This window comes from Macrobrachium rosenbergii, chromosome 13 (assembly GCF_040412425.1).
Source record: "Macrobrachium rosenbergii isolate ZJJX-2024 chromosome 13, ASM4041242v1, whole genome shotgun sequence".
In the NCBI taxonomy this organism is placed as follows: Eukaryota; Metazoa; Arthropoda; class Malacostraca; order Decapoda; family Palaemonidae; genus Macrobrachium; species Macrobrachium rosenbergii.
The window spans coordinates 40918913-40937157 of record NC_089753.1 but is presented as its reverse complement, the minus strand read 5'-3'; the positions used below and the strand labels follow the sequence as shown (position 1 = coordinate 40937157).

The 18245-nt window shown below is 34.2% G+C and overlaps 1 pseudogene; it reads right to left on the bottom strand.

The window, feature by feature from the left end:
• Positions 1 to 736: 736 nt before the first annotated feature.
• Positions 737 to 18245, bottom strand: part of LOC136844678 (adhesion G-protein coupled receptor D1-like) — a 17573-nt pseudogene continuing 64 nt past the window's right edge.

The following is an 18245-nucleotide window of genomic DNA, read 5'->3' as shown; positions in this document are numbered from 1 at the left end:
CATAAAGGAAAGTTGGCTCAACAATCCTTTCATACACACTAATTTATGCTTCAATATATTGTATACAACAGCTGCATTCCGTGCTTCATCTATTCCATGACTCGCATACCAACTTACAAAGATCTGATTCGTATACACAGAAATGCTTATCAGAATACACTTTCATTCTCGATCCCTCCCTCATAACCTTATAAACAGTCGTATTCGCCGCCATCTTTCACGTCCTATTATCAGATCTATAATCTCTTACCAGTCTCTGCAGCTTTTCCTTACCATCCTACATCAACATTATTACCAGCAATCATCAGGCACTCCAACTCCATTCTCATAATATATATACACACAAACACACACACACATATATATATATATATGTATATATATATATATATATATATATATATATATATATATATATATACATACTGTATATATATGTGTGTATATAATATGTGACATCAATGTTAAATACTTTTATATGTGATACATACATACTGTAACTTATTTTAAATAAGATATTTATGTTTTTTATGGTTCAAGGAGGTTCAGAGACCATACAAAGCATTAATCTGTTATTGATTTATCTATTGAAATATATATATATATATATACATAATATATACATACATATATATATATATATATATATATATATAAATATATATATATATATATATATATATATATATATATATATATATATATATATATATATATATATTCATGTATACTGTATATACCGAATTTAATGACAGTCATCAAAGTAAACAGCGTAAACATTGAGAAATAAAAAAATAACTAAATACTCTCAGGAATATTAAAACGAGTTATGTGCCAGTTGGGGCGAGAAAGAAAATGTTATGACTGCAAACATATTACGTTCCACATCCTTCGAAAAACAGGATTTGATGCTCCGTGAAAAAGTCCTCTCAAGATGATCATTCTAGGGCTTAAAAGTTAACTCAAAGATCAGCTAATTAAACTGAAAGGCAGTTCTATATGTTTGTTGCGCGCGTTGCATAACAGATCTTTTCTCCAGGGCTGAAGTTTTGCTTCTGATGTGACTGAAATTTTGCAGTTTTCACGCTAAGACTTAAACTGATTTATATGGGAAAGAATTGGTCATATGGTCTAAGCAGCAAACTAAGAATTCATCAAACCTCATAAATTTGTAATGAAACATCATTTTGTACTAATTTTCTGTACTTGACTCGAAAAGTCGTTATCTCCATTACTCACACGTGTTAGTATATATGTATGAAAATATGCTGCACTCACACACACACACACACATACGCACTAAAAGGATAATGTTTTATATAATGTCGATATAATAAGCTAAGAGTATACAAGAGAGAAATGCTTTGTATCCAGGTCAATTGTCTTACTATTTTAAACAGATAATTCAACTTTTGTATATACCTGAATAAACCTTTTGCTTTTCTGAACTTGATCAAGAATTGACATATATTCAGATAAACACTTTTCACCGAAGACGGTGAATGGCCTAGGCAAGCCAGTGCCTTCAAGAAGTCTACGCCTAAAAGAAAAATAAATAATATACATGGTGAAGCCTCGTAACCCAACTTTCATTCTCGCGCTGCTTGAGACTGCCTGGTGAGGGGTCCTGGTTTCCTCTTTTCCTATGTCCCCATTTTATCTTTAGGTCTTTGATTTTCCTCTTAATTTGTTGAAGCAGCCTTTGATCTTTTCCCGGACCTGCAATAACGAAACACTAGTTAATAAGCTCATAAACTGCTTGTCTGGTTTTGCCTTTGTTTGCGAATGTGTGAGTTTGCTAGTGACAATCCCTTGTTTCTTAAGGATATCACCTTTTGGTTTGATTGTGTATGTGGTAGATTCACTCCATCAAATTATATTATATATATATATATACACACACACACACACACACACATATATATATATATATATATATGAATGTCTTTTCCTGTAATACTACAGTGTATATATATATTTTCATATATATATATATATATATATATATATATATATATATATATATATATATATATATATATATATATACATATTTGATAATATATATATATATATATATATATATATATATATATATATATATATATATATTTAAATATAAATATAAAAATATATATACATATGTATATGTGTGTACAGTATATATATATATATATATATATAGAAATCATCAACACACAATCACGTGTGGAACAGAAATAAATTTCTGACTCACGTCAGGATCGAACCCAGGTCTCTCTCAGGTGGAAAGCAAGGGCCCAGTGGGTAACGCCTTGCTTTCCACCTGAGAGACCTGGGTCTGATCCTGACGTGAGTCAGAAATTTATATATATATATATATATATATATATATATATATATATATATATATACATATATACATATATATATATATATATATATATATATATATATATATATATATATATATATATATATATATATATATATATATATAGCTACACAGACTAACAAACACACACACATCTTTTCTTAACTGGAATGTTGTTAATGTTTGAGCTACCGAAACCACTAATTACTGAGCAATACCTTATCAAATATCCATTCCCTAACTAACAATGAACCACAAAACAACAATATGGCACATTATATTCAAGCCTGCCTTTCCATCCACACAAATATTTACTGATATCTGCAAGATGACCTACCTGGTGGTTGTTGGAGCAGTGGAGTAAGAACACGGCAACACCAGTGATCCCGTTGAGGATGGAGAAGATGCCGTACAGGGGCAGGTTCTGTTCGTACTCCGACATCATCCCCACTACCCAGTGGGAGAAGACCAAGGGCATGATGAGCAGGTTGGTACGCTGTGAGAACTTGGCGCTCAGCAACTGGCCTTCGTCGATGTCTGGAAAGTGAGGGTACACTGTATATATATATATATATATATATATATATATATATATATATATATATATATATATATATATATGTGTGTGTGTGTGTGTGTGTGTGTGTATATAATATATATATATATATATATATATATATATATATATATATATATATATATATATATATATATATATATACATTTAGCAAAGGCCACAGGAAAACTAAAGAAGGAGTACCAAGCGCTTTCGTGTTCTTTCAACACATTTTCGAGGTACAAAATTTATTGAAAGTACACGAAAGCGCTTGGTACTCCTTTTTTTTTTATTTTTCCTGTGGCCTTGGCTAAATATATTGTCACGCGCTATTTAGTGACATATAAGTATATATATGTATATATTTATAGGGTGAGAAAATTAGTTAAACTTATAAGTTAGGAGAATAAGGTATGAAAGTAATAATGTCTAAATTCTTAGTGTTATTCAACAAACTAATGAATCCAGGAATGGCTGCACCACCTCCCAAAATATCCGACGAGGATTTTCCATCAACATGGAATCTCCGTCGCTGGTCACTGTATCATACTAAACCGCAACCGCAATGTACTAAAGGACAGTTAACCAATAACGACTCTTCACTGTGGCTATACTCAAGGGCGCTGCTTCCTTCTCAATAAAAAACCAATTAATACACTGAAGATTTAGGCGGGTTCGCCAAATTCTCAGCCGGCTTAAAACCTTCCTCCAATCTGCTTGGAATGCTGCGTCAGTTACTTTCATTGGTTAGAAGAGGGGAAGACTACGTCACTAACACGGAAACAGAAGTGGGCAACAATGACTAAACTTGATTAGGAACAATCATCTACTGAAGAGAACCCATCTTAGACACGCTGGACTGATGCCCATTTTTCTCAATTGGGCCATTTCATTGCTGAAGAAAATTACGCAAATTTTCTGACAATTTTACTTTGTACACTAGTTGCTAAGCAGAGACCATTATCACATTTTATCTTAGAAGCAATGGATAAAATCCAGCTTTTTCCACCAAACTTTATTCACAAAACCGTTTGCTTAGCATTAAAAAAAAATTATCTTATACATAAAAAACAAGAGTCCTCCTCATTCTATTCAAAACAATGCAGAATTACATATACGCCCAAAAGCACTGACCTAAACCTTGCTATCCACCGGCAACACGGCCTTGAAGAAATCTTTCCTTTTCCTTTAAAAAAAATCTAATTCCTTCCATCCACCTGTGCACTCAAAATCATCTCCCCTGGAGGAGCTCCTTACCTTTTATTTGCTTGTAGTCAGCAGCTCCAGCAGCCTCGATGAGCGTCAGGGTAATGACCATAATGGCGATGATGGGGACGAACTGGCCGTAGACGAGGGGGGTGTCCATTTGGAGCCAGCAGCTGGGAAGAGAGAAAGTTAGCGTAGGGCGAGAACCGAATGAGTCTGCGTAAGAATGTCGTTTATTGAATAAGTAAGTAATTTATGTCTTGCATCGAATAAGTCAATATGCCGTTTTTTTGAATGAGTAATTATGTCGTTTATTGAATGAGTAAATTTGTCATTTATTGAGTAAGTGAATATTTCGTTTATTGAAGGTGTAAATATATTTTTTTACGGTGTAAATTGGCCGTTTACTGAATAAGTAAATGTGTGGTTCACTGAATGAATCTGCGCAAGTATGTCGTTTATTAAATAAGTATGTCTTGTATCGAATAAGTCAATATGCCGTTTTTTTAATGAGTAATTATGTCATTTATTGAATGAGTACATTTGTCATTTATTGAGTAACTGAATATTTCGTTTACTGAAGGTGTAAATATATTTTTTACGGTAAATTGGCCGTTTACTGAACAAGTAAATGTGTGGTTCACTGAATGAATCTGTGCAAGTATGTCGTTTATTAAATAAGTATGTCTTGTATCGAATAAGTCAATATGCCGTTTTTTTTAATGAGTAATTATGTCATTTATTGAATGAGTAAATTTGTCATTTATTGAGTAAGTGAATATTTCGTTTATTGAAGGTGTAAATGTATTTTTTACGGTGTAAATTGGCCGTTTACTGAATAAGTAAATGTGTGGTTCACTGAATGAATCTGCGCAAGTATGTCGTTTATTGAATAAAGTATCTCTTGTATCGAATAAGTCAATATGTCGTTTTTTTGAATGAGTAATTATGTCATTTATTGAATGAGTAAATTTGTCATTTATTGAGTAAGTGAATATTTCGTTTATTGAAGGTGTAAATATAGTTTTTACGGTGTAAATAGGCCGTTTACTGAATAAGTAACTGTGCGGTTCACTGAATGCGTAAGTATGTCATTTGCTGAATGCGTAAAAATGTCGTTTACCGAATGTGTAAATGTGTCGTTTATTGAATGTTTAAATAATTCGTTCACTGAATAAGTAAATATGTCATTTACTTAATGCGTAAATATGTTGTCTATTGAATGTGTAAAAGTGTCGTTTACTGAATGAGTAAATGTGTCGTTTATTGAATGTTTAAATCAGTCGTTCACTGAATAAGTGAATATTATGTCGTTTACTGAATGCGTAAAAATGTCATTTACTGAATGTTTAAATAAGTTGTTCAATGAATAAGTAAATAAGTCGTTCATTGAATAAGTAAATATGTCGTTTACTGAATGAGTAAATATGCCATTTATTGAATAAGTAAATATGTCTACCGAAAATGTAAATATGTCGTTTTCTGAATTATTTAATATGTCGTTTACTGAGTGCGTAAATATGTCGTTTACTGAATAAGTCAATATGTTGTTTATTGAATAAGTAAACATGTTAATTGAATGGGTAAATGTGTCGTTCTTGAATTAATGAATACGTCATTTACTGAATGAGTAAATATGTTTTTTTATTACAAAAACAACATTAATATGTTAGTGTTTGAATGAACGAGGGGAAGACCAAATATTATTATTATTATTATTTCATTTATGAAAATCTGGCCATAAAGCCAAGCACTGGGGTACTTTCAGCCCTTCAGCTGAAGACAGTAAAACGAGGGAGTTAGAGAAGTTGGACAGCAAGCTGGAAGAAAGTAAGCGAAATTGAAGGCTGAATGAAAGGCCAAATAACAGGTGGAACTAGCGGCCATAGGGATACTGCAAATAAAATTTAGTAACGCCTACAGTGCACGACGTGAGGTGCACTGACGGCACTCCTTGAGATACAGCTGAATGGTTCACTGTATATCAGGGGATTCACGACGTGCTGCTGATGAGCTCCCTGATATTGTGGAAGTTTTCTGCACATAGGTCCAGCTGTAATTCATCAGTTATAACTGTTATGTTTTTTCTAGGCTTAGTGGTGAAAAATAAAGGAAGAAACAGAACTGACTATAGAATTTAGGCCAAAGGCCAAGCACTGGGACCAATGAGGTCATTCAGCGCTGAAACGGAAACTGACAGTAAAAGTTTGAAAGGTGCAGCAGGAGGAAAACATCCCAGTTGCACTATGAATCAGATGTTAGGAGAGGGTGGAGAGTAAGATGGAAGAAAGAGAATATGAAAGGAGGTACAGTAAAAGGAACGAAAGGGGTTGCAGCTAGTGGCCGAAGGCACGCTGCAAAGAAGCTTAAGTAATGCCTACAGTGCACCGCATGAGGTGCACTCACGGCACTAGCCCCCTACGGTTAAATAAAGGACAAGAAAGCACGCTCTGCCAACTAATTAATCCCTGATATGCATTCATATCCACCGATTATTATTTAATATTCTTTCGTTATTTTCTTGGTTCTTAATAGCATTGTGTGCGTGTTTCGAAACTTACCCTTCTTTGTCTAAAATTTCATATAACTTTCTTCTAATATCTTAAAGGCACTGAACCAGGGGTTCTGTTTACAATCTTTTCGAACTGTGCCATAAGTATTGTGTCCATATACTGAATAACAATAACACTTGCCGGTAAATTTGTTAATATATATACATATATATAATATATATATATATATATATATATATATATATATATATATATATATATATATAATATACATATATATGTATGTATTATATATATATATATATATATATATATATATATATATATATATATATATATATATATATATATATATTATCGAGTATATATAATCACTTGCAAAAATTGTTCTGTGCATTAATAAAGTTAATAACAGGACTTCATGTAAACACGATGTTACCTAGCAGAGATATTGATTCAGAAAGAAGTTCAAAGTTATCCAGGACTAACTGCCCTCACCGTCTGGACAGCTAGTACTGGAAAGCTCTGAACTTTTTCTGAATAGATACCTCCGCTAGATAACATCCTCTTTAAATATATTTATTGGTAAACACATAATACATCCTTAGAGTAAAACCCAGCTAAAAATGGAAAACCACAAAGAGCAAGATTAGCTAAATTAATACATATTACCCTGTATGTATATACATATATATATATATATGTATATATATATATATGAATATATATATATATATATATATATATATATATATATATATATATATATATATATATATATATATATATATCTTCTTCTTCTTCTTTTAACGTGCTTTTATTCCCATTTTTGTATGGGGTAAGCACGATGCCTTCTTTTGAAGGACTTTTTGATTTGGCTTTTGGGGTAGACCTGTGGTCTCGATCGGCTGCCCTGCCTGACATCGCTTAGACCCCGGTACGTATGTTTCATGTATCATACCCGACCCAACGCCCTTTCTTCCCAGCAGCGAGAAGTTATTGCGCGGGTATGGCGAGAGTTCGAGACGTGTGAGATGTTTGTTATGTTTTTAGAAAGTGTTGTAGTGGCTTTGTTTTGTGTGTGTATTTAGTCTGCATCATCCATTTGCTTTTTAAGCAAACCTATCCGTTGATTACAAATATAATCCCGGGATGTCTACACGGATAGCAAAGTGTCTGCCTCTCTGATCAGTCGGCTGCGGGTTTGAACCCGCGCCACAGACCTCTAGGAAGTCCGAGGCTGCTACTGTAACCGACTGAGCCATCGAGGCTCTTGAATATATATATATATATATATATATATATATATATATATATATATATATATATAGTATATATGCATATATACATAATGTATATATATACATGTCAATACACATTTGCTTACTGGTACTTGCCGCCATAGTTGCTAAACTCGAAACACATGGCGCACAAGACGATGAAGAGGGCCATGCCCCAGCCGACGAGGACGTTCTGGACTTTGGACAACATCCCGTCCTTCTTGACGACGTGGGCCACGAAGGCGTACATGTGGAGGGCCTCGAGCATCATGAAGAGGAAGCAGGCGGTGAAGAAGAAGTGGATGAAGATGGACACGGCGCGGCACAAGTTCTGACGAAGAAAAAAAAAAAGTGTACCTTAGTTTTACCAGACCACTGAGCTGATTAACAGCTCTCCTAGAGAGGGCTGGCCCGAAGGATTAGACTTATTTTACGTGGCTAAGAACCAATTGGTTACTTAGCAACGGGACCTACAGCTTATTGTGGAATCCGAACCACATTTTTAGCGAGAAATGAATTTCTAGCACCAGAAATAAATTCCTCTAACTCTTCATCAGCCGGCCGGGGACTCGAACTCAGGCCTGGCGAGTGCCAGTCCACAGCTCTACCGACTCGCCTAAAGATTTATTATGGCGGCTGTCGTTTTAACCTCATTACAGACTGTCATTATTACCATTGTTATCTTCACTGTGGAGGAGATTGTTAAAGTTATATTATTTATTGGTGTTTTAACGAAATTACCAAATGGGTAACAAAGTCTGCATCATTATTGTTTATAATCATGCCCATTATTATATGTACAATCACTCAAAAAAGTTTTGCAACATACTTCAAAACTTTTCGGACAACTGCTTATAATAGCGACATCTGGCGCTATTTGGCAACTCAGTTGTAAGCGCATGACACAGCTGAACACTAGTGGTGGGTCCGAGAAATTACCCTGCAGTTTCCCTTAAACAGGGCTTTTTCTGATACTGCTTACCGTTGTCATACTTTACTTAATTAAAGGATGTTACTATAATACTTCAGAGGTCATCGCTGTTCGTATGTTTTAATATTTTTATCTCCAACTGCCATCGCTATCGTTGTTTTATCTCCATATATGTGAACTTTGTAGACATAGGCCTACGACTGTCATAAGTTGAACTATTAGTCTTATTAACATCAACAAACACGACTTTTGTAAAGATTAAATTTTGCTTGCACATTATTATTAATCAAATTTTTGAATGACTAATCCTATGTATATTGTGAACTAGTGAAACTTATTATAAAATATACCGAACCACTGTAGACAAACAGATTTCATGTCGTTTTTGTAATACATAGAATATAATCGCGCTGGCGCGCGCGCACACACACACACACACACACACACACACACACACACACACACACACACACACACATATTTCTCATTTCTTTCATTGTTTCTTAGGCCTATAATTTTGATGCCTCTTGTGAAGTTAACCGAATATATAACGCCTATTTTTGTATTTCTTATTATCTAAGTTTCTAAAGAATTAAAATTAGCAAGAAGTTCAACATTAATTTAGTTAATGCTAAACGCCAGCAGTGAAGAAGACTACCATGCTCATCAGTGGAGAATGTCTCCTCCTCATCGCAAAAGATGATTCTTACAGAAATCATCGGCCACTGGGTTATATTATAACGCAAACCCTAGCCTCTATTCTTTGTGTTTCGCTGATATGAAGTGTTTCTTGGCAGGAGTATGATGAAATAATATCTTGGTCTCATGTAGCCTGTTACAGATGGTTTGAGCAGCAACTTGAAGGGAAAGCGTAATGTTCTCTCTTTATGGCAACACCGGCTTGTCAGGGGAGTTAGGCAGAACTCCTTCAGTGATCATCCGATGATGATCGTTAACAGTAGTGCAACAAGGGGTCGTCCGCCACTTTTTACAATGAATTTATCATATTTCCTCGTTCTGTCTGTTGTTTTATTCCTCTATACATGGTTGTTTTATTTACGCTAAGCTGCCGAGCAATATCTACAATAGAGACATTAGTCCTATGCAAGCTAATGATTGTGGTGCGGCAGTCTGTTGCCCATCTTATCGGTGAAAGTAACGAGACAGTTTAGTTTAATTTTCCTGCCCGAATGCGGAGTCACACGATAACATACGACGTTACGAGATTTTTTCTTTTTTGTTTTTGACAACAATAATGGTTGATTTCTTTCTTTCTTTATTTATATATAGTTTCATTGATGATTATTCAATATTATTTTATTAGTCAAGAAGCTTTTATCTGGATTCGAAATATAGTTTCGTCTTTGACTCTTTTGCCCAATCAACTGAAGTGAATTTTTTCAAAATGTTTCGTCATTTTTCGTAATATGAATTTTTCACTCGCCATTCTTTTTTATATTGTTAACCGCATGATTAATAACCAAAGTCGCATAAGAAAATTACATTTCCTTGTAAATATCAAAAGAACAAATTACTGTTAGGTGAACGAAAACTTCTAGAACATGTTGCAAAATATTTTTGAGTGAGTGTACATACTGTATATATATACATATATAATATATACATACAAATATATATATGTATATATTATGTATATATATATATATATATATATATATATATATATATATATATATATATATATAAAGTTAAGTATACCTTAGTTTAACCAACCAGTCCAATGAGGAACTATATATATGTACATGAATATATATATATATATTATATATATATATATTATATATATATATATATATATATATATATATATATATATATATATAAATCGACGTAATTCATATCTAACAGAAATTTAAAACGGAATGTATATTAATAATAAGAAATAGGATTAAGTACAACTGAGTACACTGTCAACATGACACAGTGGATATAAGCGAGTTCTATAACCTACCGAAGACCACAGTAAACAAACAAACAAATAAATATTAGTTTCTTAAACATTTCATAACTGACATCATTTACATAACCTGATAGAAGATACATCCTAATAAGCATTTAAAAAACAATCGAGTTTTCCGTACAGCCGCTACAGCGTATAATCAACGCCACCGAAAATGGATCTATCTTTCGGTGGACTCGATCTAATGCTGTATGAGCCGCGGCACATAAAACTTTAACCATGGGCCGGTGGTGGCCTATCCTATATAGTTGCCAGAAGCACGATTATGCTAACTTTATATCCTTAAATAAAATAAAAACTATTGACAGGAGAGGGCTGCAATTTGGTGTTTGATGGACGGAGGGTGGCTGCTTAACATACCAATTTGCAGCCCTCTAGCCTCAGTAGTTCTCAAGACCTGAGGGGGGGAGAGAAAAAGTGAGGACGGACAGACATCGCCCACCACAATAGTTTTCTGTTATAGAAAACAAAACATGAAAACGAAACTCACCGGATAATGGGTGATCGAGGGCGGGAACATCAACATGATGTGAGCACAGAGCAGGGCAATCTCCATGTTCATCTGGATGACGCGATCGGGCGTGAAGATGCGCAGGATCAAGAACAGGGCCAAGGTCAAGGACACCATCACGATGATGATGGTCGAGGCTGACTTGGAAATCACCGTCGCTACCACCTTCTGGGCAGGGGAGGGTCGGGATTGGCCTGGGCGTGGGGGTGGTGGGTGGGGGTCCTATGGGAGGAGGAGGAGGAGGAGGAGGAGGAGGAGGAGGAGGAGGAGGAGGAGGAGGAGGAGGAGGAGGAGGATTTTCATAGGGGAAAGATGAAGTTAATGTCTGTTTGCAACATCATTTGAAGTGTTTGTAGTTTATTGAATGAAAATAAGAATAAATGGATATATCTCTCTCATGTTTATATGTTACTAAAGAATGCACACACAAGGTAAATAAAAACATACTGAAATAATAATAATAATAATAATAATAACGCCATTCACCTAACTCATACTATCATATTCTCATATCAGGCATTTCATCACAATAATAACTCGTAACTTTTTCAAACTGCATGGAAGCTGAAGTGTATATAATTATATATGTTTGTATATATATTATATATATATATATATATATATATATATATATATATATATATATATATATATATATATATATATATATATATATATATATATATATATATATATATATATATATACATGTAGAATCTACTGGTCACTTTTTACCAGATACATATGTAATTGTCATAGCCATAATGCCCTCTTAACTTTCTCGAATTCTTCGCGCTTTTTTTGGATACGCTTATCACTAAAATGCCTAAGATCCAAGTGCAAAAAATATGAAGAAATTCTGATGCGCGGTAGCGGGAAACGAACCCGGGTCAGCTAATCAGAACGAGGTACCATTGTCGACCTGATCACGAGAGGGATAAAAGTCTATTGCCTCTCATGCATACTTATACCTGACGTTTTTCAGATATAATTTATATATTAGAGCTGGAATAGACCTAAACTCACCATTGTAGCCAAGTGGACAATCAATTTTTATTGCTTTTGTAGGCTGGAATATGTGTAGAGTCTATTGGTCACTTTTAACAGATACAATTACACACATATATATATATATATATATATATATATATATATATATATATATATATATATATATATATATATATATATATATAGTGTATATATATATATACATATACACACATAAGGTGTCTCTGTTTAAATATAACTAAAGTCCAAATTAAGGAATCTCGTTAAAGGACAGAGAGACAACTTACTGATGCACTTCCCATACTGCATCGTGAATCCCATGGTACACACGCAATTGGCGATGGGGTCATCCTTGGTCGACTCGTCTTTGCAAACTGCGTAGTCAGGACAAGCCTTCCCAATGCACGGACCTGTCAAGTGATCGTGAGGTGTTTAAGACGCTTGCAGTTATGGCAAATGATGATGATGGTGATAACGATACTGGATTGATATATGAGTATAGTCTCAGGGCTTTGGGCAAATGAAGAATGCACACACGATGGAGATGAGGGTGCTTTAAGATGATGATAATAATAATAATAATAATAATAATAATAATAATAATAATAATAATAATAATAATAATCTCATGGCTGTAGGCAAATGAAGAATGCACAGACGATGGATATGAGGGTACTTTATGATAATAATAATAATAATAATAATAATAATAATAATAATAATAATAATAATAAATAATAATAATCTCATGGCTGCAGGCGAATGAAGAATGCCTACCAAATGGAGATAAGGGTACATCATATAATAATAATAATAATAATAATAATAATAATAATAATAATAATAATAATAATAAATAATAACAATAATAAAAATTATTATTATTATTATTATTATTATTATTATTATTATTATTATTATTATTATTATTAACTTTCATCATAAATACATATCTTGCATTCTATCAAAATAATAATTAGTAACACTTAAAACTTCATGAAATGAAGACAAATTTACAACAGTTTGGTTGTAAAATTGTGGAATCGTATGTTTAATAGGAATTTCCGTTCAATTCAATTCATTACCATCTTATATTTTACTTTTAAACGCGAATTCTCATTCATTTTCCTGCCGACAATTTTCTCTGAAATAAAAAATACCATAAAAAAATTTCGTGACATTTTTTTCCTTCTTTGAACATGTGGCTACTTCCCTTCTGTGCCTGAAAGCTCATTCATGTTCCCAGGCATTTTTGTTTTAAATGAATATCTGGTGTTATATCTTAAGAATACATTCATTCATTTTCCAAACATTATCTTTCATTCAGATGAGTATGTGGTGTTACATTTCAAGAATAAGTTCTAATCATTATTTTTTTTTTACAGTTGTTGTATTCTCACAATTACAAAGCAGTTACTGAACTTACTCGGGCATATGCTGGTGTTCTTGACCCAGGTATTGCACGGTTCTTTTTCCACCCTGTACTGGACACCTGTGCAAGTCTCGTTCCCACACATGGCGAAGCGACTCTTGACTCCACGGCCGCACACTTTGGAGCAGTTATACCAATCTGACCAGTCGTTCACTGCAGCGAGGAGAACAGAAAACGGACTGGTTTTCAGCATGGATTCACGAAAGGAATATAATATGAAATTTAGGCCAAAGGCTCTGGAAGAGAAGCTGAGAGTAAAAAACTTCCAAGGCAGTTGCACTATGAAACAAATTTTAGAAGATGGAAAGTATGATGGAAGAACGAGAATATGAACGGAATAGAATAAATTGTAGAATTTAGGCCAAAGGACAAGAGCAAGGACTTATGAGGTCATTCAGCGCTGAAAAGGAAATCGACAGTAAAAAGGTTTAATTAAAAGTGTAACAGGAGGAAAACCCCGCAGGTGCACTATGGAACAATTGTTAGGAGAGGGCGGAAAGCAAGATGGAAGTAAGAGAATATAAACGGAGGTACAGTTAAATGAATGAAAAGGGTTGCAGCTATGGGCCGAAGGGACCATGCAGCAAAGAACCTTATGTAATGCCTACAATGCACCGCGTGAGGTGCACTGACGGTAATACCCTCCTACAGGCAGTATGGAATTAGGGGGTATTTATTTCACTTACAGGCTGGCGGCTTTAAGCACAATCTTAGACGGTAATACTCAGAGACGCAACAAATACAACGCTGTTAGAGCAGTATTTTTAGAGCATTTGGTTGAACTTAAAGCATAAATTGAATCTCCTCCGATATTACTATGAAAACAAATAAACAAGGAAATTCTTACATATATTCCATCTAAAGGAAATCAAATAACTTAACCCTTATTATCTAAATAGAGACCAAAAGGTTCGGGCAACTGAAAACCCTTACCCGAGACACAGGCCTAAATATAAAAAACAAGCGAGAAAAGTGGAAATGAAATGGAAAGGGTGTGACAACAAAGGAGGCAGGTAGGTAAATAGTTATATTGAAGGAAACAACAGAAGATTGGGAAGCAGATCAGTAGCTGACCAAGTGCTTTCGTGTACAGTTAACTTACACATCCTCAGGTAACCATGCAGCCATGTTATACTCCGAAGATGTTTATGTTAATTGTCCACGAAAATGCTAGGCACTGATTTGTTTCCTGCTGGTTTTTATAATACATTTAGCCATGGGATCACGGTTGCATTTACAGTTATAAATTATATATATATATATATATATATATATATATATATATATATATATATATATATATATATATATGTATGTATATATATATATATATATATATATATATATATATATATATATATATATATATATAAATTGGGACCTGTCCCCATTGACTGTCGGCCTAAGAAACAGGAGATCAGCACCTGTCCTATGAGCCTACAGAGGCCCAAGAGGGCTTTAACTTTATATATATATATATATATATATATATATATATATATATATATATATATATATATATATACATATACACACACACACACACAAAATAACCCTTACCCCAGCAGCTCTGGGTGTTGCACGGGGTGACGTGCCACTCTGCACCCGCTGTCAGAGTGTTGTCCTCCTTCTTGCACAGTTTCCCGTTGCCTTCGGGAGCGGGATTGGTACAGGACCTGACCTTCGTCTGCGTCCCTCCCTGGCAGCTCTTGCTGCAAGGCGTCTTCATGTCCGACCAAGGGCTCCAGCCTCCATCTACATCTGCAGTGTGACGGAGGGAAGAAAGGAACGAGGAAATGTAAGAATCTATGATAATTCAAAGTAGAACTATGTAAGAATGGGTGACTTAACGTAAGAATAAACAAGTTTACTGAATGGAGATATATAAAAGAATGAACATGATAACTAAGTAAACACATGTTAGAATAAGTGAATAAATGAGATTCCCGAGTATGGTAATGATTGTATGAATAAAACAATGAACACTGATCATGACAACTAATTAAACATTGTTAGTATTAATGAGATTATTGAGTATGATAATAATGGCATTACCAAAATAACGAACAATAAACACGATACTAAGTAAAGATATGTTAGAATAAATTTGATTAATGAGTGTGGTAATAATGACATAAACAAAATAATGAATAATGTACACGATAAATAAGTAAAGATATGTTAGAATACACGAGGTCGCTGAGTATGGAAGTTATGGCATAAACAAAATAATGAACTATGGAATGTCAGAGCATATTAATAATTATTCAGGAAATGAGGGAATAAAAAGAATACTGGTAAAAAGTAAGTGTAAAAAACGATGCTGACAGAGGAAAAATAATAAAACTAAATAATGATGGTGATTAAATAAATCTTTGAACAAATAAAACAAGTAAAAAATGCGCCGAAGTTTCTTCGGCGCTTTCGAGCTTTCTGTACAGAGTATAATGCTGTATGAAACTTTCAGCCGCGGCCCATGAAACTCAGCCACGGACCGGTGGTGGCCTCAGCCAGGGACCGGTGGTGGCCTCAGCCACGGCCCACGAAGTTCTTAGGCGCGGCCCATGAAACTGAGTCACGGTCAGGTGGTGGCCTATATCGTTGCCAGACGCACGACTGTGGCTAACTTTTAACCTCAAATAAAATAAAAACTACTGAGGCTAGTGGGCAGCAATTTGGTATGTTTTATGATTGGAGTGTGGATGATCACATACTAATTTGCAGCCCTCTAGCCAAATCAAAGTCCTTCAAAAAGAAGGCATCGTGCTTACCCCCATACAAATGGGAAAACAAGCACTTTAAAAGAAAAAGAGAAGGTGGACGGAAAAAGCAACTGAGGAAGGTAATGTTAGAATGAATATGATTATGATTACTGAATAGGGAAATGTAATAGTAAGTAAGAACATGCGGTATGTTAAAAAGTCAGTATGTTACACACACAATTCAAATTTGGCAGGTTAATGAATGGGTAACTAGTAGAGACATACATACGATTGTAAAAAGTGCTGTTACTAACGTAATTTGTGTTATTTAAGGCTAATTCTTATTATTTTTGCCCTTAAGGATAAACGGTATTAACCTGTCACAATAAATCATTCTAGACGTGGAAAAATTCTGTGACGAAACTCGACAGAGGTTTCGATTAAGGAAGTGTCCCTACAGTATTTTTTTTTTCTGTTAATCTGCCTGCTTGCCTATCCACTATGTATCCGAAAATATTACTGATGAATTTCAACGAAAATCAGTTAAGGTAAGGCTGAATTCGAAAACCGGAACAAGTTAACTAGTGTGGACCTCCGGATACGCCAACCGAGACACCAATTAGGCCTACAAGTATAGTTGGTTTAGCGTGTTTCTTATCCCTTTAAAAATAATTCCCTTGTAAATGCGGTGTATTTACAATTTTAATTTTATTGCAGAAAATCAAGAAACGGTAATAGAAAAAAACAAAGACACAATATTTACCGTTCTATAAAAGTACGAACATGAATTATGGGCGCAACTTTCACTATAGTCCCTGTGCAAGAATTCATTTTCTTTGAAGTCATTCCTTTATAGAAAACCAAATCAAACATATATATGAGCAGGAGATTGATTTCACACAACTCTACTAGTTAGCAACTGTTAGAATGTAATTCTTTTCTTTATAACTTATGTACAAAACAGTCTCCTTTGTAACTATACATACATACATACATACATACATACATACATACATACACACACACACACACACACACACACATATATGTATATATATATATATATATATATATATATATATATATATATATATATATATATATATATATATATATATATATATATATATATATATTTGTAGTGGAGAGAGAGAGAGAGAGAGAGAGAGAGAGAGAGAGAGAGAGAGAGAGAGAGAGAGAGAAAGTCATGTGCTTTGGAAAGAATGGTAGGAGTAAATGTAAATCTGACACTCGTTGTTGAGTCAAATGTTGAAGATATAGGACCAAAGAGTAAAAGTGCACGAACTGAGAGGAAAAACTCTTTCTCTCAAAGACAACAGGTAACTGTGAGAGGAGAACAAAAGGATGAGAGTGATTTGCGGTTGTTTTTGCACCTGTGGAGATGTAAGAGGATATACCGAGTTAATAAAAGGAAGAACAGTTCTGTCATACAGTCTTTTCAGGTCTATTTAAGTCTTATACAGGTTTTCCTGTAAATTTCAGGATTTCTAAGCGATCACCTCATTGTAAATGCTGGATACAAATTCTTACTTGTCTAAACCCACAATGCTCTTCCCCTATCAACCCTTCTGTCAACTGTCTTACTTCCTCCAAGAAAATCCTACCATAGCCCTTTCTAATGTACTAATACACAAAACAAATAATTTTGTTCAAAAGCGAGCAATCTCATTTCACTGCAAAACCTCCTTGGATTAAAAATTTGATTTTGTTCGTTCACGATCGATAACTCACCTACGCTCTGCGTCACA